The 22,784-nt window shown below is 44.6% G+C and overlaps 1 protein-coding gene across 7 annotated transcripts in view; it reads right to left on the bottom strand.

Annotated features, from left to right (window-relative positions):
* Positions 1-22,784, bottom strand: part of PAK1 (p21 (RAC1) activated kinase 1) — a 74,039-nt gene that overhangs the window by 48,947 nt on the left and 2,308 nt on the right. For 2 of the 7 annotated variants that reach the window (XM_035560423.2, XM_035560421.2), the window contains exons 2-3: positions 17,283-17,406; positions 161-240 (exon numbers count right to left, since the gene is read on the bottom strand). The exons of 1 other annotated variant lie outside the window; for it this stretch is intronic. The gene's annotated coding sequence lies outside the window, so the exon portion shown is untranslated. The remainder of the gene's footprint in view (positions 1-160; positions 241-17,282; positions 17,407-22,784) is intronic. 4 more of the 7 variants (XM_050709986.1, XM_035560420.2, XM_035560422.2 and 1 more) reach the window with 2 other exon arrangements.

The raw sequence follows: 22,784 nt of genomic DNA, 5'->3' as shown, positions 1-22,784 counted from the left end.
GAGCAAGTATCAGAGCTTCAAGGAATTAAAATGCCAAATAATAACAGACAAAGATGATGAAGGTACTGGAGCATCTTTCATATAAGGGGAAGCTGGGAGAGCTGGGGCTGCTCAGCCTGCAGAAGGCAAGGCTCAGGATCTTATCACTACGTGTAAATACCTGATATGGGGCGTAAAGAAGATGGAGCCAGACTCTTCTTGGTGGTATGTAGCAACAGGACAAGAGGCAACGGGCACAAACTGCAATACAGGAAATTCTGTTTAAATGTACAAAGAAGAACAAAAAAATAGAAAAAAAAAAAGGAAAAAAAAAAACATCTCTTTTACTATAGGGAGTCAGAACCTGGAACGGGTTGCCCCAAGAGGCTGTAGGGTTGCTGTCCTTGGACCTGCTCAAAACACAACTGGACATGGTCCAGAACAAACTGCTCCAGCTCGCCAGAGCTTTGAGCAGGGAGGGTGGACAAGATGATCCCCAGAGGTCCCAACCTCACCAATTCTGCAGTTGCAAGCCACAAAAAGTGGCAGAGAGCTTCTAACAGAGAGAAGCACCCACTTCAACTTAACTGAAGCAAATGGATTTTCCTCAAGGCCCCGGTCTAGTGATGAAGATAAATGAAAACCGATGATATATAACAGCCTTGAGCAGAAAAATCAGCGAAGGACTTGGGATCAGCACTACAACACCCTCATTTTGAGTTTTAGCATCTAGACTGCGGTCCTGGTAGTTGGGAGATGTAAGCTCGTGTCCCAGTTCTTGCACTGGCCTAGTTTGTGATTCTGGAGGCATGGAGGGGGAAGGAACAGCACCAGTCACTTGTTCTGCCTTCCTCCAAGGAGTCAACCAACTCTTTAGAAGAAAGACAATTCAGGTCGTTAAATAACGCATAGCATGAAAAAATTCCTTGCAGGTGCTTCTGCAACTGCAGTTACCAGAAGGAACACATTCTTGGTTTAAAGCAAACAAAAGCCCAGAGCAAACTGTATGCAGTTGTAATGGGAAAGTCAGTGGCAGAGGGTAAAGGGCGAGAGGGGAACGGAGGGACGGAAAACCCCTTTTTCCCCTCTTGGAGCACAGATGATGTGACTCCCTACCTCGAAGTATGAATAAGCACAGACCACGTCCTAAGGGGAAGCAGAGAGGGAAGAAAATACAGACAGCGTGAGCTTGGGAGCCTCCAAAATCTTTAAAACTCTTGGGACATGGTTTTGGTTTTTGGGGAGAGTGTTGCCAACACAAACACAGCATTTTCCGCTTTCTTGCATGGACAGAAGCAGCCAGAAGAGAGTATGATCTCAGGTGCCAGTCAGGAACAACAGGTATCTAGGTCTAAGCTATTAACTTCTCAAACATATGTAATTCAGAATCTTATGCTGGAGAGAAATATTCTGACAAAATCTGCAGCCATTTCACAGAAACATTCTCCTGAAAATAAATACAGAGATAAAAATCAAATGTCTGGCAAAAGTTATTTCAATGAAGTTGTGTTGGTATTTTGAGAGAATTTTAAATTTCCATTTTAAAATAAAAGTGGTTCTATTTTCTCTCTTTATGAAGAGTAGAGTTTTGAGAAGAGCAGAATTTCCCTACAGAATGGAAGTCTTCTTTATGCACTGCTCTAAAGCACCAGCTAATTTCTATTTCCAGATCGCTGGCAGTTCACCAACATTATTGAGAATCTAAAGAATACTTACTGGAAATGATTTTATTTATTTAACCGACTTCTTTATCACAAATCCAACCACATTTATAAACTTTAAGGGCTGTAACCCTGCAATTTGATCTGTAATACACGATATTGTCAGTCTCGTTAACTTTAAAAAGACAGAAAGGTCATCTGGCATAGCTAAGGGGAACTTGGCCTTAATGCCAGCGAGCCGCCCACTGAAAACAGTGGGTGTTTGGCCCAAACTGGGATTTCAGGATTTATCCTGTCATGCCCTCTAACACTTCCCACACAGTGCTACCTGACAGCTTCTGAAAATTGGCAAAATGTGAAGGGGACGCCAGCATCATCCGAGGTGAGGTTTCCAAAGGTGTACACGTACACTTGAGTATATCCTGGCAATTCCACATTAGCAGGGTTTTTAGCACGATGATTTTAAAAGCACACAGCCTAAAACATAGCTCAGAAGGCGACTCAGTGCCAAGCAAACCAGGCTTTTAAATGCAATAAAAATAAAAATAAAAAGCACTTGCATCCCTAACATCACCGAAATTGTGCAGTAATCCCCCACGTTCGCTTCCCTGCTGTTATCAGCTAAGTAACACCAACAACTTCAGTGCTTTTTTTGAGCCCTTTTCCAGCATATGCACCACCACCTCCCAAATCATCGTCTTCTCCCACAGGTACCTTCACACAGCTCTAAAATAATTACTGCTCCCCCACAGCAAGCCCTGGGAGAAGGTGGATGGGGTTTGGTGCCAGGCAGCAGCGAGGTCAGACGGTCCCTTTGTGCCCAAACAGCAAAGATGCTCAGGAAACCAGCTTGCTGGTCTTTCCTTATCCCCGTTCCACGCTCTTATCTGGTCAATATTTGCTAACCGTACGTCCGAGTTGAACGTTTCCCTTACGGGAAATGAGGTTATCAGCCCTGTTCGACCCAACCTGACCTTTATCTTGCAGTGAGCCAAGCAACAGGCGGTTCGTGCAAGCTGTGAGCCAAGGGCTTCGCACGGTATCACTGCTCTGGAGGGGCCTGGATCCCGCCCAAATTGAAGTCACTGATTTCACAGTTCTTTAATAGATCCTTTATTTAGATCCCTGGAGGCGATGGATCCTTTATTCAGATCCCTGGAGGCAATGGATCCTTTATTCCGATCCCTGGAGGCGACGGATCCTTTATTCAGATCCCTGGAGAGACACCACAGGGGCTTGCACGTGACAGGATCAACACCTACAGCCTAAGTCAGATCATTTCTCTGTTAATAATCAATGCAGCAACTGGGACACCCCATGTAAGGACCCAGTACAGACTCTAGTTGTCACAGCAGCTCCCTGACACGACGACCAACACCACCACTTTAAAAGATGGCCAAGGGAAAGTTTGACAGCGGATCCTTCAGAGACTGAAATACGACTCACTTTGGAACAAGGCCCTGAAGCACAGGAAGCACAGGCCCTGCTGAAGAGACAAGGCAGGTTCCAATGTAAAAGCAGCACCGAGTTACCAAATGACAAAGACTTCCACAGATTAGTTGTCATGCTCACGTTTTACCCTTAAGTCATGCTTCACCCTTTACCCTTTTACCTTTACCCTTTCCTTAAGGCAACCTAGCCATCCAAATGCAAGAGAAGGAAAGAAGCCTGACTCAAAGAAAAAAAAAAAAAAAAACATAGTTTTTTTATTCATGACTTATATTCTCAAGCTATGAAACCTTTGGAGCAGTCAAAAGCCTGTCTGCCCTCTGCTTCACAAGCCCCGATATCATGATCCCATTTTTAAAACACTGCCTCTTTGAAATTCAAAGGCATAAGTAATTCTGACATGCTATTGAAAACCACGCAGCAACACAAAATTACAATTTATCGCATCCAAGCCCATTACACTATTACTTACAGCATCACAAACAGCAGCCACGCAGATACCACTGCCACCGCCAAGCAGAAAACTGAGGAAATTCATCATCGCTGGCCCCTGGAAATCGAGCTAGAGGAGCTGGGCTGTTACTGCTTGGCATCCAGAAAGACTTCAGTACCTCAGCTAACACAGCTATTGTCCCCTAATTATCATGCCCACTTTATAGGCAATAAAACAGAGGGACCCTTAACTTCAAAAGTAATTTTTAAGACAAAAGCAGCAGAAAGCTTTGCAAACAATGTGAAGGGACAAAGAGAGGGGAATGTGCACCGGTCAGTACGGCGCTCATCGTCCACATAGCCACGGGAGAGCAGAGCTCATAAAACCAAAAGTGGTTTTGCTTTCACAGAGGGATGCGATGCAATGAGGGAATGCAGTAGCAGAGCAGTCAGAGTCCAAATGAGAAGGCAGGGTGGCCAGCCAGGACAAAAAAGCAGCTAGCTCTGCAGTCTAGACGAATTCAGGTTCTCTGAAGCTTTTTATTTTCCCTTCCTCTTCCAGAGTTAAAATTGGGATGGTATCGGTTCCTCTTTCCTAAATGGAAAGCCCTCAGAGAGCAAACCAGGCTTCAAAGCTTTCTAACAACTACGCAGACCACACCACCAGAACTCGCTGCTCAACAGGAACGCATTCAGGGCATCCACAGGCTAGTCCTGGAAGCAGACCAGGGCTACAGTGGGATGTTCTCCAGGGGTATTTTAAGAGAACAGAATCAAATTGCCACACAAACATTAATTGCCGGGTTTCAGTCTAACGGCACAACAATTTGCTTGATGTGTTTTATTTCAGAGGACGGGCTGGTGGAGAAACATTTTGTTGTTACTAACGCGTCCAAGGGCCCTGACACAGTGTTCATATCTCTGGTAAGGGGCTGGATTGCTTTTCCTTCAAGTTCTGCTTCTGATAACAAAGTATTACAAATTCTTAGCATAGCCTGGAGAGAAAAAAATATATATATATATATTTGGATAGACTGAGTTTAAGTCACTCGTTAGTTGGAAAAATGCAAAGCAGTACTCTTAAATGACATATTCCTTCCCAAAATCCACAATTAGGAGCAGAGGATGCTCACTTCTTTGCTTTCTTTCCCAGGAGTCCATTCAGAAAGCCGGCCTGCAAGACATTTGCTGAATATCTGGTCACTGCATTACCTGGTGCTTTCAATTTTTGCAACCCACTCAGCAATGAATCATCTGGGAAACAGAATTTTGCTGACCCCAGCTCCACGGTATTGAAATGAGGCCAAATCCTGACCCTTTTTGTAAAGATTGCCCAGAAAACGTGTGCAAGATTACCTCATTCCTGTGCTCCTGTCACCAAATCACTGTCTGCCCAGCTCTTGCTCTCCCTTTCCAAGCCTTGCAGGCATCTCGCGGCATCACAGAGAACAAACTTCGACCGGCAGAATGCATCAATATGCATTCAGACCATCTGTTAAACCTACAAGGCACTGTCAGAAGATCTGTAAAGAGTGGGGAGTCGGTATTGAGCAGTGGGTACGATTTCCTTTTCACCAGTTTTTAAAGGTATTTTGGTCCCAGCTCGCACAGAACTGAAATATCACTTGAAGAGGTCTTTTTAAAGGACCCCCTTTTTTTTGGACCCTTAAACCAACCATTCTGTAACACTGTCGTTAAAAATTGAGCTCAACTTTCAGAAGCTTGTCGCCTGGATTATTATTATTATTTTTTAAAAACAGGAAAGGGCTGTGCCCCAACATCATGCTTCAATCCTGAGACCACTTTCTGGAGATGACTAAGCATAGCAAAAAAAAAAAAACACAAGCTGACTGTGAAAAGTGGCTTCAGATCTGTTTGTATGATTTCAAGTACCAGTTAGATAACTAGACTGCACATCCACAGACATAGAAGGCACCAGCCTAGGTCAGAGGAGGGATGAGTCTACAGTCCCATGGATGCATCAAAAATCCGTCTTTTTGCTCTGACTTGAGTTATCACCTTCCTACCTGAAGGAAAGGTATCATTTCTGCTCTATTCCACAACATATGAGATTCCCTTTAGGCACAAATTCTACTTTTCCCCTTACTTTTTAGCAGGAAGATATATTTTAAAGACAGCTTGGGTTTGTAAAAAGGTTTTACACCTTCCTACCCCACAACAGAGATAAAGTGCTCCAAAGTCAGGCTCTACGCAGCAACAGAAGATCTTACCAATTTCCAAAGAGTCCTGCAGGGTCTATGAGGGTCATTTAATAATCAGATTACACCACAGACCCCATCAGCTTCATGAGCTCAGAGCGACTCCTGAAGAACAGGCCATGCTTTTGGGTGTGACCTTGAGCAAGAACACTGATGGTTGGAGCTGTGCAAATGCAAAGACAACAAGGTGATGGGCAGAATCTGTCCTGCAGGATGAAATTTACTGCTCACGGATCCCAAGAGAACTCTGTTGCAGAAATTAGAAGACATATTTTTTGCAGAAAGTCACTTGTACACGCAAAGGTGGAGAAGGAAGTGGCACAAACTTCATGAACAATACTTTGCTAGCTCTTGGGCTTGTTCTAGAAAACCCACAGCAGCAAAGGCTTCAGGAGAAACACCAAATACCCTGGGCTTTTAACTTCATTGAGACAATCCAAAGTGACTACAGCTACAGGCAGCCTTAAGTAACTTGCTGGGTCACGATCCAGCTGATTCTAAGAATCTGCGTGCAGGCTATTTACCCAGGAATTAACCTACTGCCTTGGAATGTGTTGCTTAATTTAGCAGAGTGATTACTTACAGCACCTGCTGCCAGCCTCACGTATTTGCTATGCCAGCTTCTCCAGAAACAACGCGAAGGCTTCTGAAATTATTTACATAAGTAATTAAGGAAAGAGCTATAAAAAAAAAAAAAAAAAAGACTGCTAAATGTATAACGTAACAGTCAGCTCGGTTATCAGACGCAACTGAAACTTCAATTTCCAAAGCAAATAGCGTGAGTCAAGGCGGTCTGAAGTCAGCCCTCGCTAGGGGCTGCCATCCTCAGCCAGGCACAGCACTAACTGCATCACACACAGGGCGCAGGCTCCAAATCCCGTATGTGCATGACAACATCACCCCAGGAGATGCCCTTCGCAGCTGGAGAACCTTTGCATACCTATGGACGCAGCCAGCCGAACAGCAACCTGCTGGCTTTAAAGCCAGTTTCCCCGTAGGCTTTACATCCAAAACCGAATCCACAGGAGCCTTGTCATGCAAGTTTGGTGCCTCTTGCAGTGCTTGAGTGCTGATACCAGCAGGCAAAGGGGGGAGGAAGAGAAGGGATTACTGACAGACAGACTGTTTTCAAGGCCTTCTCCTAAAATTTCTGGTTACACCTACATACCATGTCCTACTCCTCCAGGAAACGCTGATGGAGAAGGTAGCCAAAAATTTGGCTACTCTGACAAATCCAGTTTCAAGCATGAGGGGTTTTTTAGGTGCAAGGTTCTTCCTAGTGTAACTTCGCCAGCAATAAGAATGACCAGTCCCATTCTGCCTGTGCCAGAAAATCAGCTAGAATCAACCAGGACAACCAGGTGGGGTCCCAAAACACATAAGAGTACTTAAAATGATTTCACAAGGCAGTGCAAATCTTTACCTTATTTGTAGCTCCTGAATGCAGCTCTATCCCGTTGGATAAACAACGGCATTTCAGTAACAGCAACTGAGATGTTGGATATTTCTTCCCAGAGCTCAGGAAAGCTGAGAATTAAACAGGGAGCCCAGCACCAAACAGGCCCGTCCCATAGAGGAGTCAGCCTCCTGCTCGCTTGGCTGCCCAGAAGTTGGAAGCGGTTCAAGTCTAGGGGATTTTTTCTGTTCCTCATCAAGACCGAAGTTATTTTTCCAAATTCAGCTGGGATCTTAAAACTTCCTTCGTGCATTCAGAAGGATTTTTCAAGCAGCTCGGAAACATCTAACAGCCTAAGCCCGCTTCCTCCCCTGACCCATATATATCGACCCACAAAAGCTGCAAGCAGCCTGCGCAGAGAAGCTTGCCTTTTAGGAGCAGGAACAAAGAACACAACATTCCTGTCTGAGTGCAACAAAAACAGTTTGAACGAGATTTCAAAAGGTCGCAGCCGCTGCGGGCTCCCCGAACTAGAGGCATCCAGTTGCAATTCACGCTGCACAGCTCATCTCTTCGGAGCCCGAAAGCTTGGCTAAGTTTGCAGGTCTTTCGGGGACATTAAGCAGAGCACCAGCGTGCCTCGGCTCCAGACACCAGCTGTCTCTGAAGCCAAAGAAAACAAAGCAAAACTCGAAGTGCTGAGGATTAGGAGATCTGTGCAAGCAAAATCCCACTATACCCATCACTTCTCAGCCATGCAGCAGTCCAGAAAGGATCAGACTTCATATTATTCACCAGGATGTCCTTTCTTCGCTTGTGGCTTGCATATAAAAGCATCTTCTATCCTGTGCTGCTTTCAAAGAGAACTCTGCTGTTTACTGCACAAGGAATGAACAGACTTTCTGAATAAAGAAATACCCTGAAATAGTTTTGGAAGACAAAATGAGTAGGGGAGGGGCTGTAAAAAAGGATGATATTTCTCTTTTTTTTTGATTTTAAGCCTAGTCTTGCTGCCTAGAGAAAAGCACAATGCAATTTCACGATCCTTTTCTAAATTTCAAGCAACAGACAGAAAATGATGCCTCCGTAAAACACGACTCAATGACAAAACGTTACCACCGTGGGTGAAGGAACAACTTCTGCTGTGTTCCTCCAAGGGAAAAATACACCTGTAGGGCAACGCAGAATACCTGAAAGGAAACAACAGCTCCGCTACCCACGTATAAATCGAGAAAGTGAGTCGAGAAAGGCCCCACAAGTTTACAGCAGCGGAGGAACACAGTCCAAGTTTCCCGATTCCTGCCCTGCTCTGGTTCTGGGGTTTGCATTTCCACCCTCTGTGCCTCTGCTAATTTTGAAAGCGCCTGCAGAGCGAGGCGAGGAGCTGCGCGGCGGGGCAGGCTGCCAGGCAGAAGCTGCTCGGTCTGGTCCTGCACCCAGAATGGAAACAGCTCAGAGAGCGGAGAAGGAGCCAGCAGCGCTCTGCTGTCAGCACCCATCTCCTGTGCAATCCCCCTGATCAGGGAGAAAGGCAGTGCCTGCCACCTGTGCTCTCCCCCCAACACATCTGAGTCACGGCAGGCTGCATCACACCGCACTAGCTTTCTCCTTTCCTCTTGAATGAAGCTCACAGGAATGTTCTCCTTCAAACTATTAAACCCTTACCACGCTTGCTCCTATTCCCTATCGCGTACAAGTGGCGGTAAGCAGAGATTTGGACCTGACACCAGGCTGCATCTCTGTTACCCTCCATGTGAAGCACATGGTGAGGCCTACCCTGCACCACAAAGCGCATCCGAGCTGTGACACAACTGTCGGATTCCTTTCTGTCCGCTCGTTCACATTTCTCTGCTCTGCTGGACAGCTGACGAACATATATTCCAACTGGCTTGTCTTTGCCCCACCTGCTTGCTGATCTGCTCATAAAATCACAGAATCATAGAACCGTTAAGGTTGGAAAAGCCCTCCAAGATCATCTGGTCCAACCCCACCACCAATGTCACCCACCAAACCATGTCCCCAAGCACCACATCCAACCTTGCCTTGAACACCCCCAGGGACGGGGACCCCACCACCTCCCTGGGCAACCCGTCCCAATGCCTGACCGCTCTTGCTGAGAAGAAATGTCTCCTCATTTCAATTTGCTCCTCCAAACTGTGTCCTCCTTTCAGGGGAGGCTGATGGAAGACTCCCATCACTTGAGTGCAACTGCAGTGCCCCAGCATCTCCAGTTACTTTCCATTGGTTTTAAGCCCTAAACACTTCAATAAGTACTTCGGTAAAACAAGAAGAGTTGAACACCAAAACCCTCCTTTGGTCCACATAAGATGAGGACAAGAGGAACTCAACTTGTTTTGGACAAGAGGAACCCAACTTCCTATACGCTGTCTAGAGATGCCTCCCTTGGCAGAAAACAGAAGTATAACAAAAGCAACATAAATCCTTTAGAGATCTCAATGCCATCAGTATTTTAGTTTGGATTATCATAGCAAAAATGAAAGGTATCTGCCCTTTGTATCACTGGATGCAATGAAGAGACATGGCAAAACTCCCCAGGATTTTTGCTTCCAAAAAATAATTGCCAGCCACCACCAGGTTCAGCAGGACACCACAAGGTCACAACCTTGCTGTCCATCAATGGCTTAACTTCTTCAACATCACACTGAAATTTTGATAGCAATGTAGTAAAGCTACCTCCCAGTTTACCTGTCCAAAAGGGATGCTCTCTTCAGCCTCCACAAACAAAAGTAGATGTTAATGACATGCCAAGTTTGACTCATAAGATTCATTAGCATCTTTACAGAGCTTATGGTTTGTTTTTTCATATTTCCCTTTGTGCAGAGTGAGAGAGATCCTCTTTAATTTACATGCCTTGCTTCCAGTACTGCAATAATCGAGTTTCGCTACTCTTATCACTTCTTCTTAAGAGAGAAAACAAATAAAAGACCATGCAAACACCCTGGATTTTCCCTCCTTAATGGCAGAGAAATATTTTACTCATCTGCTCCCTGTCCCTTTATGGCTTTACACCTGAAATCAAGATTTAGTTACAGCATTTTAAAATAAGTATGAAATACACAACCACTTCTAAAAGGTTCATTTGTGACTTCCAGTACGATTTATTTTCCATTCTCAGGGATTCAGAGAACCACCTTGACCCGATCCCACTAACACCAACATTGTTGTTAAATCCAAAGCAACCCAACTGGCTGCTGCAGACGATGCTTTATCACAATGGGCACCTCTGCCCCGAGTCACAGTGACCAGCACAGATGGAAGCACCTGTCCCAAAGGCAGGACTGTGACCTGTGACCACAGGTGGGTTTAGTTGCAGTGGCTGCTCGCACCCCAGGAGCTGTAGGAGATAGACAGATTGGGCGTTGCAATATAATACACTGGGCATGGTGGCAGAAGTTCTCTGAGCTGGCATCACACCATGGCTGAAAGGACTTAGAGGTCAATTCATATCCCATTTGGCCATCCCCACTATGGGAACGACAACCTCCAGTAGAACTACACCCCCACCACACCTGAAGCTACCCAGAGTCACAAATTAGCACCCAAAAAAATAAAAATAAATAAATAAATCAAGCTGCAGTTCAACCTCCCTGGCTGTCAGCCAGCCCGGGGTAAGTCCCACAGCTAGAGAGGACCTGAGAAATGAGAATCAGGCCTCCCATCTGTGAGGCAACCGATTCTGCTGGCCTCTTCATCAGTCCCTCGGGGCTGTTTTCACTCTCTCATGAGAATCTGGGATAGAGTTATGTAAAGCAGATTCCTCGCCCTTAATTAAAATAGAGTTCGTATGCACACCCTGCTGAAGGCAGCATTAAAAAAAAAAAAAAACACTTCTATGAGGGATAAGTCACTTATAAATAAAAAAAAAACTCAGCGCACACACAAGGGAGTGTCGAACGCTTGCCAGCCACCTGGATAATCACTTCCTCCAAAAAGCTGCAGAAGAGAGCTCTGGGGAAAGGAAGGTCACACAGACTCTTGCAAAGGCAATGCAGGTGGGATTTGCCTTGCACAGGTAAGAGCTGCAAAGCCTGTGACCAAATTCCACCTATTTTGAGGCCGTGTTGCACTAATTCTTCTCCACAGCACTGGTACACTCTTCCATCTGTTTTAAAATCTACCCCCTTCTTGTTTTATCAAAATTTCCCCTGGTTGTAACTGCATGGGATCTGATGGACAAGTTTCACACTCAGGTCTATGTGCTGACTTTATCCTTTAAACCTCACCCAGGTTCCTCCTCCTCCTCACTGACAGATGAATTCCAGCTTTTTTTGCCTCTCCTTGGAACGCAGCCCATCTCTTTGACCCTTTCAGCTGCTTTTCTGTTACTCCGTTGTACCTTTCTTCAGATGGACAGACCAGAACTGCACACCAGACATGAGATGTGGGTGCACCAAGCGCTTATACCATAGCAAAATTACACCATTCATCCCATCCCTGATGAATACAGTAGCTTTTTTGGTTGCTGCTGCATGGTGACGTTTCCCTTTCCATCCTGAAAAGCGAAATTATACCCAGTATTTTACTTCCTATTATTCATGTGGCTTTCAAACACTAAGACACTAACTACTAACTAACTAAGACACTAACTAACACTTTCAAACACTTTCCTCAAACCCTGTAGCAGCTTCACATCGTGACAAAAGTCTTCTGAAAATCCAAATATACTGCATCCACTTTAACCCCTTTCTTTCCACAGAACTTCATGGGGGTAGCGCAGCAGGATTTTCATTTTCGGAAGCCACACTGACTCTTTCCCAGCAGCAAACATTTATCCCCGTGTTCCTTATTTCTGACTTTTCCATTCCTAAAAACTGGTAGTATGACTCTTCAGCGTGCGGTTCCCAGGATCCCCTCCAGAGTCCTTTTTATAGATGGGAATTACATTGGCAAAAACCCAGTCCTCTGGCACAGTGGCAGTCTGCAGTGATAAACGATACGGTTTGGGCAGCAGCCCTGCAGTTTCACATTCAAGTTCCTCAGGACTCTGGTTGAATGCCACTCAGCCCTGGTGACTTATTAACATCTAACTTAGCTATTTGGTTTAATTTTCTTTTATATTTCTGACCTACCAGCTATAAACGGTGTGTTTGGTGTAGGAACATCCCTAGTATCTTCAGCATTTAACACTGATACAAGCAATCCTCTGCCAGGGCTATATCAATCCCAAGAGACCTTTTTACACCTTTCTCACCATGCACCCCGCAAGGTGCACCCCCTAACAGATTACACGCCGATGGATAATACAATTTCTATATCCTAATGGATATAAAAAGCAAGCCCTTAACGACTCTGGGGAGCAGTCCCAAGGCAGGCTGCTGGGACTACCCGCCGGGCCCGCGCTCCCCTCACACCACCCTGTGCCCTGGCACGGCTGCCACCCTGCCCATTCCTTCCTGGCGGGCCCTTGCAGGAGGTTTCAGATACCACAAAGAGATTGTCGAGATTAAAGTGGGTCACCATGGCAGCCAGCTCTCCTCCGACACAGGGTGCAGATCCAAGCACTGACAGTGCAAGTTTGGGACAGGAGCAAGTGAGGACTAAGGCAGGGGTTGCTCCTATCTGAGCTCCTCCTCATCAGAGAGGCTGGCTGTCATGGAAGACAACTTTTATGCAAGCTGCTGTGAGGACACTGACAGATGTCATGCAGTCAGGGGTGCCAACAACTGCAACTTTACATGTTTTATCCTGACTGAAGTACTAAAGCAGTTCTGTTTGTCACTAGCACGTCCCTGAGACACCCCAAGCACCAACACAAGGTCAGTGAAGTCCTTTCAGATGAGGCCATGTGGAGCTACCTGCCTGCACAGAGCAGAGACCAAAAGAGTTTCCTTCTTCCACACCCTCCATTCCTTGCCACATGTACCTTTCAGAAGCCCATAAACAGTCCTGCCCTCCTCACTTTATAAAACTACACGTATATAGGTTTTTATCTTCCTTTTGAGCCAATCTCGCTAGCCACACAGTCATTCCTGTTGCTTTTCCTTAATTTCATCCTACTAAAACTTAAAAAGGATCAAAGATGGCAATTACTTCAGGAAAAAAAAAATCTCCTCACCCCTCACACTGATTAACAACATCAGACCCAATTTTCAGAAGATTTTTAAGAGTTTTTAAAAATACTTTACCAGCTTATGTGCCAAATCCCAGCAGCTTCCGAGGGAATCAAGCACCCACGCGCTTTCTGGATTCCCACTAGATGCCTACCCACATCTTTTAGTATGAAACCACATGAAACACTCCACTTTTGTTCTCAAGGTTAGGCACTCAAAGTGCTGCTAAGACAGTCCCTGAATGTTCCCACTGAAACCCACGTGCTACTAACAGAGTTATGTCCCCAGGTTACCCAAAAAAATGACCAGATTTTTTTCGTTGTTGTTCCTTCACGTTCAGCAGATCTTACCAAACACCTGCTGCACAGTTCCTCACCTTGCTTTCATCCTGGCTATGGCACAAATATTGCCAGTGTCTGTATGTATTTCAGGCTATTCAGATTTGTGTTTTCCTGTTCACCCTTGTGCCTGCTGCTTCTGTGTTGCCCTTCACATCTGCACTACAGAAGAAAGCACTTTACCTCTCCATCATAGTTGTTGTATTCTCCCTGGGAGGCTTTATGGACAGCTTTTAGGTGGAAGGTGACAGAGAATGCCAGCACCTCAGTGAACAAGCCAAAATCATTTGTAGAAGAGATGACTCCTGCACTACACCACTTCAGTTATGAACCAAAGGACTGCAAGGTAGAAGGAGCACAGGACACCATCAGGATTATTTAATAATGTCAGTTAGACTGGCAGCAGTATTAGCAACTTAATTCTGTCTTGGATTAAAATTAATGTTTCAGCAGGACACCAACAAGACGTTTGGTCCCAGATGAAACCTTATAACCTGTTGTGGAAAGCATCCTTTCATTTTTGAATCACCTGATTACTAGAAAGCATATAATGTTCACAAGATACTATGCAGGCAAACGATAGGAAACCCCAAAAATTCTCTGCTACACCAACACGTGCATTTTGAAAGCACTCCCTAGTCAAAGCCTGGAAGTCCTTGCTTCGCTGGCTTTCAGCAACCTGGTCTAGTGGAAGGTGTCCCTGCCCATGGCAGGGGGGTGGAAGTAGATGATCCTGAAGGTCCCTTCCAACCCAAATGGCAGGGATTCAGGGATTACAAGCATTGTGCTTCCACGAATCTAAGAAGGATCCAAACAGAAGAGAACAGCGGAAGGGGAGTGGGCAGAAATATTATGTTCCAGTTGTGATTTTCTGTCAAGCTCCTTCTCCCAAATGTATTTATTAAAGACAGAAAAGCAGTCAGAAAGTCAAAATCCATTTTGTACCAAGGACTTTCAGCTACTGAGCATAAGCAAGACCAGCAGGAGTTGGATGGGCAGGTGGTACAGGTTCAGAGACCTCTGGGGTAGAGGAAGTTAAGAACAAAATAATAAAAATAAAAAGCTACACACAGCAGGTGCCTCAAAGAAGAGAGCTCTTTCAAGATTAAAAAGGCAGTTACTTGTGAACTAGTCCTGAGAAGCCATCAGATCTAGCTTCATGTCTTACAGCCCTTATATCAAGGTTTCAAACCCACAGACAGCTCCAGGATCTTCAATACTACACTACAGCCACATTCAGGTTGTTGGGCCTGGGGAAGAGAAGGCCCCAGGGAGAGCTGCCAGCGGCCTGCCAGGGCCTGCAGGGGGGGCAGGAAAGCTGGGGAGGGACTCTTTGTCAGGGCTGGGGGGACAGGACGAGGGGCACCGGCTGGAGCCTGGCAGGGGGGAGGCTTCGGGGAGGCGTTGGGAAGAAATTCTTCCCTCTGAGGGCGCTGAGGCCCTGACCCAGGCTGCCCAGAGGAGCTGGGGGTGCCCCAGCCCTGGCAGTGCCCAAGGCTGGGCTGGGTGGGGCTGGGGGCAGCCTGGGCTGAGGGGATGGAATTAGATGGGCTTTAAGGTCCCTTACAACCCAAACCATTCTCTGATTCACTAATGTTGCTCTGTTTCTGCCAGGTCAGCTCACATCCAAGTGCTGAAAGGGACAAGCACCCTTGCCTTTGGATGGCAGCGTGCCTAAATGAGCTCAGCTGTGTCAAGCTTTACCCTCTGATCACAGCCCCCCACAAAAACTCAAGCACACTTCCAGCAGGTGGAGAGGGAACTGTCCTGTCCTTTCATCATGCCCTCAGTCTCCAAGAAAATGCAGATTCAGAGTTATGCTTCTAATATTCATTTTTAGTTGACCACATCAAAACGAAAACAGCTGCCAACAGCCACATCCTCCCTTTATAGCTTTGTGATGAGATGGGGAGGAGGGGAGGGGTGGTTTCTGGAAAAAAAAAAAAAAGCAAACACAAGTTTCTAATCTGTTAATCATGAAGAATGCAAAGTCAACCACAGATTATTTCCTTCTGAATTTGTAGGGTTAGTTCATTAGAAAATTTAGGATCACAGCTCTTACAGAGAGGCCAAACAGTTTTTACGCTGAAGCTCACACAAGTTAAGCTGTAGAAGCCTTCTACTGCTCACCCCATTGATATCCCCGTGAAAAGAAAAACATTAATAAGAGCCCCACCAGCAAAGTGCATGAATTCTCAGGAAAAGAAGAAGACAGACCAGAAATCACACATGTCAGGGGATTTACCTATGCCTGTACATGAGGTACAGGTGGAACAGATTTTATGATCTCAAGTCTTCAAAACCAAACACAGCTACACTGCAAGTAGGATGAGATCACCTTGCTGAAGTCACTGCTCCTGGATACTGAGCCAAAATAACAGCGTGGGATTCAGAGAGCAACTGAACATCGGCAGATACTCAAGACATGCACTGTAATATTAAACATGAAGCTTGATGACAGAAGTAATTATGATGTTAAGAGCATAAAGCCACTTGCCGCTTGGATAAGATTGTTTTAATCTCTATCACCACTATCTCCCGAACCGCATACTGATGCATTTATGCCACATGTCGGCATGTGACCACATTTTTCTGAAGTGACAAAAAAAATAACAACAACAAAAAACAGCTCTCACAAGCACTGTTGGTGGCATTTGGACTAAGTCCCAGGATGAATAAGTATTGGATCAGATGGCAGGAAGGGCTCTTGCAGGATGTACCTAGTATTACAAAAGGACTGGTTTCTAAAAAAGCAAGGGGCATCTAAAATAAATCTGATGTTTTTATTTAAAGAAAAAAGAAATCATGATCCTTACAATCCCATAATCAGCTGCAGGAGATGAAGAAAACTCAAGCTGAGATCATTTCAACATTAGCATTTTTTTAAACAGACAATAACTTCAAAAGTGGTCATAGCACACAAGAAAAGATATTTTTGGTTGGACCAAGAAAATGACTGAACTCTTACAATTATGGCCAGCTCATCAATTCTGAATGTTTTTCTTTTGCAACTCATGGACACATTTCAGAGACACAAACACAGACCAAATGAAAAAGCTGGCACTTGAAAGTCAACAAAAAGAGGTAATGAGATATCTGATCTTTAAACCTATACTTGCCTTTTTTTCTCCTGCCCTGGCCCTCCAAAACCCCTCTTCATGATGAGTAAATCAGAAACAAGTTTTGGGAGGGGAGACTGTTACCACGAGCTGGCAGGATGCTGTTTCAGCAAGTACCACTTCCATGTGAAAGCCAGAAGTCCTACTATGACAGCGCAGTGAGTCACTTGATGACAAGTCACTGAAGCATTTAGATACTGTTTAATGCTAAAAACTGACACTGTTTTGCTTTGTCTAACTGGAGGAAGTGCCTTTATTGAACCTAGAATTCAAATGCTGCCTATGACCGTCTGCCTCCCTTTAAAGGCAGCCTACACAGAAGAATATAACGGTTGTGTTCTTCTTGCTGGCTTCCAGAAAAGCCTTGGAGGAATCTGAGCTTTTTTGCTTTTTTTTTTTCTTGAAAAAGAAAGCCATTCCCAGCCCTACCCTCACCTCCTCAGCCCTTCCGAATGAAATCCCCACATTTAGAGATTTCCAGGTATCCCATCAGCAAAATTGCCTTCCTGATAGAGGAACTCAATGAGCCTAAGGTTTCTTCCCCCTATCCAACCTTCATCCCCCTCCCAAGCCCTGAAGCAGCTGCTTCTTACTGGGGTGGAAGACAAAACACACTACCTCCCTACTGCTCATCTGCGTGTGCCCGGCATCTTCATGACTGCAGATGTTTTAGGACTCCATTCCTCATCAGTCTCGATGGCGGCCAGGGAAAGCAAAGATCGACAGGAGACGAACAAGGTTACTGTAGGAAGGGAGAAGGAAAAAAAAAGAAAAGACAGGCTTTAAGAGATATCATTAAGGAATGGAAACAGAGGGTGAAAAAAAAAAAACATACAGAAAGAATGGAAAAGTTAGTTCCCACATACACACCGAGTTACATTTAATACGATTGCCAGTGCTCCCAGATATGAAAGGAGAGACAGCAGTCCAACACTGCCAGGCTACAGCTTCATCAAGATACAGCATCAGCTTAATTTTGCTCATACGAATGTCTTCAAAATCTTGTTTAGACTGCATGAACATGAACAAGGGAGCTAGGGATTAAAGCCAGACAGGAAAAGTAGTTCTGTTCCCATTCTTTCATTCTTTTTGGCACTGGTTTAATAGTGGAGGAGACTTCTGCTGCTTCTTGTGAGTTTCGTACAGCCTTTTTAATTATTATCTCTGCTATCGAGAGAGTCAAAAATTGCATAGGAGAAGAATTTGTAAGGTAAGAGACTGCAATTTTTATCTGTCACCTTATTACCAAGACATGTAGGCTGATGCAACGATGAGAAATTAGATGAGCCAGAAATTATAAAAGATTTTTTTTTATTAGATCAATATAACTGTGATACAATTGCTGTCACTTGGTGTTGCAGTTCCTCCCTTCCTTCATCCCTTCACAACCTCTCTGGCTTTCTGTAAGGCTACCCAGGGAAGATTTTGGTGATTGTGCAGGACTAATTTACACTAAACTGAAGTTAAGATGCACTAGACACCCTCACTTTCCCACCCAAAATTAGGAACTGGAGGCTCAGCCATGCTTCAATCTCATTATTTAAGTCTTCAAGGAACATTTGGCTCAATTTCTGACATTTTTATCTACGGATAGGAGTGGGAGAAGTCTCCTTTGTGTGACACAGATTTTTGCATAGCTTTCTCATCCCCAGAAGCTTGGAGCTTAACAGAAAGACCAAACACCTTATCACACCCCCACAACATGCATGCATTTTACCAAAGAACCTCAGCAGTTTGATTACCAGAAAGCGGATGCTTTAAATGGAGGGTTATGGAGCATGATCACCATCCATTTCCAGGCTGCCCCTCTTAGCTCAGCTCCCAGAGCTTTCCCATTATCATCTGTTGCAATGCCACAGAAGCAAGGCTGAAATTGAACCCCCATATTATTCCCAAGCGGGACCGAAGACAAGCACAACAGCAAGGCCAAACGGGGATGTGAGCTCTAAGTTGTGGTTAGCATTTTGTGGTTTCAGCAGGAAAAAGTTAGCTCTCCTGGGCAGTCCAGCAATACAATCGAATCAAACGTTTGTGGGAAAAAAAAATTAGCGGTGACCACATCCATTAAAAGTGCCGTTCAGTACAGCCCTCAGAGAATCTGTACTAAACAATCACTCCAGGGTCTTTGTTTCATGTCTTTATCTTCCTCCACCCCACTCCTGCACGGAAACCCAGTATTCCTACCGCAATTTCTCATTTCAGCAAAAAGTGCCAAGAGTCAAGTGCTTCAAACCATCTCCAGGAAATCCTTTATTAGAGAGATTATTTGAACAAAGTACAATACATAGTAAAAACAAAAACAGAGATTCACATTGGGAATTAAGCCTAAAGTCATTTAAACTTCCACAAGAGCAACAAATCTGTAGCCTGAAAACTACATTTCTGTGTTATAACGGATATATAACATATCTCTGAATAATACAGAAAAATGTGACACACTTCCTTTTTATGAACTAACATTCCCTTTCCCAAACTTGTTTCTTCAGTTCCTGAGCTTAATTTTCCCTTGATATGCTTTGTTTTTAAATAGATTTGTCTGATTTTCTAAAACTTGATCAGTGTTTGAATATCTGCCTTTTGACCTTAACTATAGAGTCATTATTTCAGTGATATACTGAACTACCCACTCTCAATTAAAAAACTTTTAGCCAGTACATACTATGACTAAGTCTGCCAGTTTATTGGAAACAATGGTCTACTAAAAACAACGTTTTACTAAATAAAACGCAGACAAACTTGGGCTACAGTAAGAGTTAACACATTCTGTGGTTAGCAAAGGAAATGATGCTAAAATTCGCCTTGAGTGAGGTGTTCCTGAAAGGATAAGGACATGGAAATTGTTCTATTTCCAGAACTGCAAAATGTAATGGATATTTTATAATTGAGTGTCTTATTAATTTTAATGAACTAATAAATGTTGCATTTCAAATTCTTATGTGCCCATTTGCTGCTAATTCCTTTTTGTGCTATGTACTCCCTGCTCTTTGCAGCTGTTAAATTTATCTTTTATTGTGAAGAAACGTCTGAGTTCAGACTCAGGCGAGCAGTTTAATGAACTAGAATAAGCAAAGGATACATTATAAGCCTGGCTTCATTTTTTTTTTTCCTTCTGCCTCAACAGAGAGAGTTACAGAGCTCAGCAATGGCCCCAAACACATGCGGCAAAGGAACAGGGCCTTGAGCTGAAAGAAACCCAGTAGCTTCAGTAGCACAGACTGGATTTACTGGGACACAAGGATCTATCTACTCTTCCCTGCTTGCTGGTGGAGGAAACCAGTTTATCCTTCATCCCAAGCAAGTCTGAATTACGGATGGGCACAAGTCGACACTCAGCTCTGACGTAGCTTCCCCAAAGCAAGACTGAAGTAAGACATTCTTGAAATACCTACTAAAGGCAAATGATAGATTCATCCTGGCACAAAGCCTTTAAATTAAACTTGTGAGTGAAACTGAGGAACGTTCACTTACAGATAGCTGGGAAAATAAATCCGTTTTTTACAAAAGGAATCACTTTTCCGAGGAGTTTGAGTTAAGTGGCCAAGAGACTCATATCTTAAGATCAGCAGAGAATGTAATGTGCTAGTGCAGAAAATATATTGGAAATCCTTTATGCTAAAGAAACAATAATGTATTTCATGTTGTACAAAGCTTTCTGTAGGTAAAGGAGGAGAAAGAACATTTGCAGTAAGACACCAGTTCAAGTGAAAGATATTTCTCACTCCAGCTCCTGTTTCATGAATAGGATGTAAGCCCTAAGGAATGTGCTCCATCAAAAGAGCCATCATATAAAATACTTTTGTGAAACTTACAGTCATTACAAGAACTGACAGCTCAAAGCCCTACTCGCAGAAAGTAGCTCCAAAGCGGTGCTGTTACTCCTTAAGAAGCCAGTTGGCCAAACTGTGTCTTAACCTTTTGTATTTGATTTTCCTTCCATCTGCTGCCATCTGTAAAGTCATGCAATGCCGTGACTTTACATCACCTGGAAACTGTGGACAGTACGTACATCAAGCTCATACGAGCAGGAGACAATGCTTTAGGGTAAACCCAGGTGACTCTTCCTGCCCCCAGAACACATACAATACAAATAGTAATTATCTTCCTCCCCCATTTAGATTACATGTATGAACTAATTCTATGGAAAAAGAAGAGAACAAAACACAGAACAGGGCTTTATGCCCTACTTGTACACAACGCGTATTTGCCACTCGGTTTGCTCGCAGTCCCATAGCTAAAGGCCAAGATCAAGGAGATGTTTGCAGCTCTGTGTCATATACTTCAAGGTAGGCACAATTTATCACGTGCCATGCCTCTTATACTTTAATCGGGATCACAAAGGACTATTGTAGGAGGAATTATTTCCTTTTCAGAAACTACACCTGTCTACTGCTTCGGCAATCTTCTGAACTGGTCCTTTTTTCCCCAAACAGGACTTTACTTCTATCCCACCAGAAATTTTTTCTCTTTTTTTTTTTTTTAAACCTGAGATGATAAATGGACACGTCATTTGCAACTTCGTGACTTCACTGATGCTAGAATAGATGTAGGAAGAAGAGTGACTTTAAGGCAGTAATACTGGTGGTAAGGGTGAAATAAACTGGCTTTATAGCAGGTCCAAAGAGCACGGATGGCAAGATGGAAAGAAACCATGGAAGTACAGTTATTGTTTAACCTGTGTCTCAGACAAGATGAAAGAGAGAGAGAATGGCCATCGTTGGTTATATGACAGGAAGCCAGAACACATGGACTGCCAGTTTAAACAGCTCTTCCACAGCCCAAACAATTTACCAGAAGTATATCGGTACAAAAACCAGACCTCAATGCTTCCACTGTTTCATCAAATTCCCCTGGAAACGCACTTAATCAGGTGGCTTTTTTTGTTTCCCCTCGCCCAGCCCAAGCAAACAATTGCTAAAAAGAAGGGGACTCAGGAAAGCTGTGAGAATCCAGTGCTTTCAGCAGAGGATTTGGTGCATCTCCAGATTGAGATGGGTAAGAGAAGCTCCCCTGAGCTACCTGCCTCATACACCACAGCGCTCGGCGGTACAGCAGGCAACGAGTACAACGAGCCATCAGCATTTTTAGAGTGCAACTCTCTGACCTATTTTAAAACGCCTACTGGAGGATGAGACACAGCGTGTCCTAAAAGGGCCTTTTTCCTTTCTACAGATGATACAGAGAGCTCTGAGCAGCGATACTGTCATCAAGGGACTCCCACGAAGGGTCCCCAAACCGTGACATTAAGCCACTGCCGTGTGCTGAAAAGGAGCCAGAGCACAGCATAGAATAGAAAATCACAGCATGGCAGGACCCAGGCTGCATCGACGGCTCTGAGGATGTGCCCAGGGAAGGAGAGGACAAAAATAAGCATCCCCCCCTGCACAAAGCCAGAAGCCCTTGTCACCAGCGCTGCCCCTCGCAGCCCCAGTGTCCCCATCTACGCGTGCCACGCGCAGCCGCACCCATGCTCAGGAATTTCAAGCTTGGCCTTAAGTTTGAGTAAAAGCTTGGTTAGCATAGGTAGCGTCAGGGGTTTTGAAGCTAGCCATTCCTAAGAGCATCACGTGCTCAGAAGGGAGGAATCGATCGCGCTGGCTTTACATGCCGCAGAAGTGAGCATCTGCTGACGGTCCCAGTTCTGCTCCCACTGGATTGAAGGGACCCCATCATCTCCGGGAACAGGGGTTCAAAGCAGTTTCCCCCAGGTGAGAACTGTGCAAGGGCATACACGAAGCAGCCCAAATGATTTTCTCCGTACGAGCAAGTGTCAACCTCAAGCAGAACATATCTTTAATTCCTTGCACAGGCCGAACATGCGAGCCCAGCTCCTTGCCCAGCACAGAAAAAAGGGCTCTCAGACAGTACAAATCTGGCACACAACATTCTTTTGCCTTCCCACAGAGGTTAACAAGCCAACAAGAGATATCCTTGTATGTGTCAAAGGTCTAATGACTAAGATTTAAAGAAATATGTGTTTTCTTTATAGATGCTCAGTCTCAGCCTGTTTCTTGCACCTCCTCACACAGAAGGGTTGTTTTGCAGGCTCCTTACAAAGTGCACTTGCTTCTCTTATCAGCTGTGGTTGACAGGATGAACTGTAAACCCCGATCACTTGAAGGG

The sequence above is a fragment of the Cygnus atratus genome, chromosome 1, assembly GCF_013377495.2.
Source record: "Cygnus atratus isolate AKBS03 ecotype Queensland, Australia chromosome 1, CAtr_DNAZoo_HiC_assembly, whole genome shotgun sequence".
Taxonomy (NCBI): domain Eukaryota; kingdom Metazoa; phylum Chordata; class Aves; order Anseriformes; family Anatidae; genus Cygnus; species Cygnus atratus.
The sequence above is the reverse complement of the archived record's forward strand: the minus strand, read 5'-3'. Positions and strand labels throughout refer to the sequence as shown.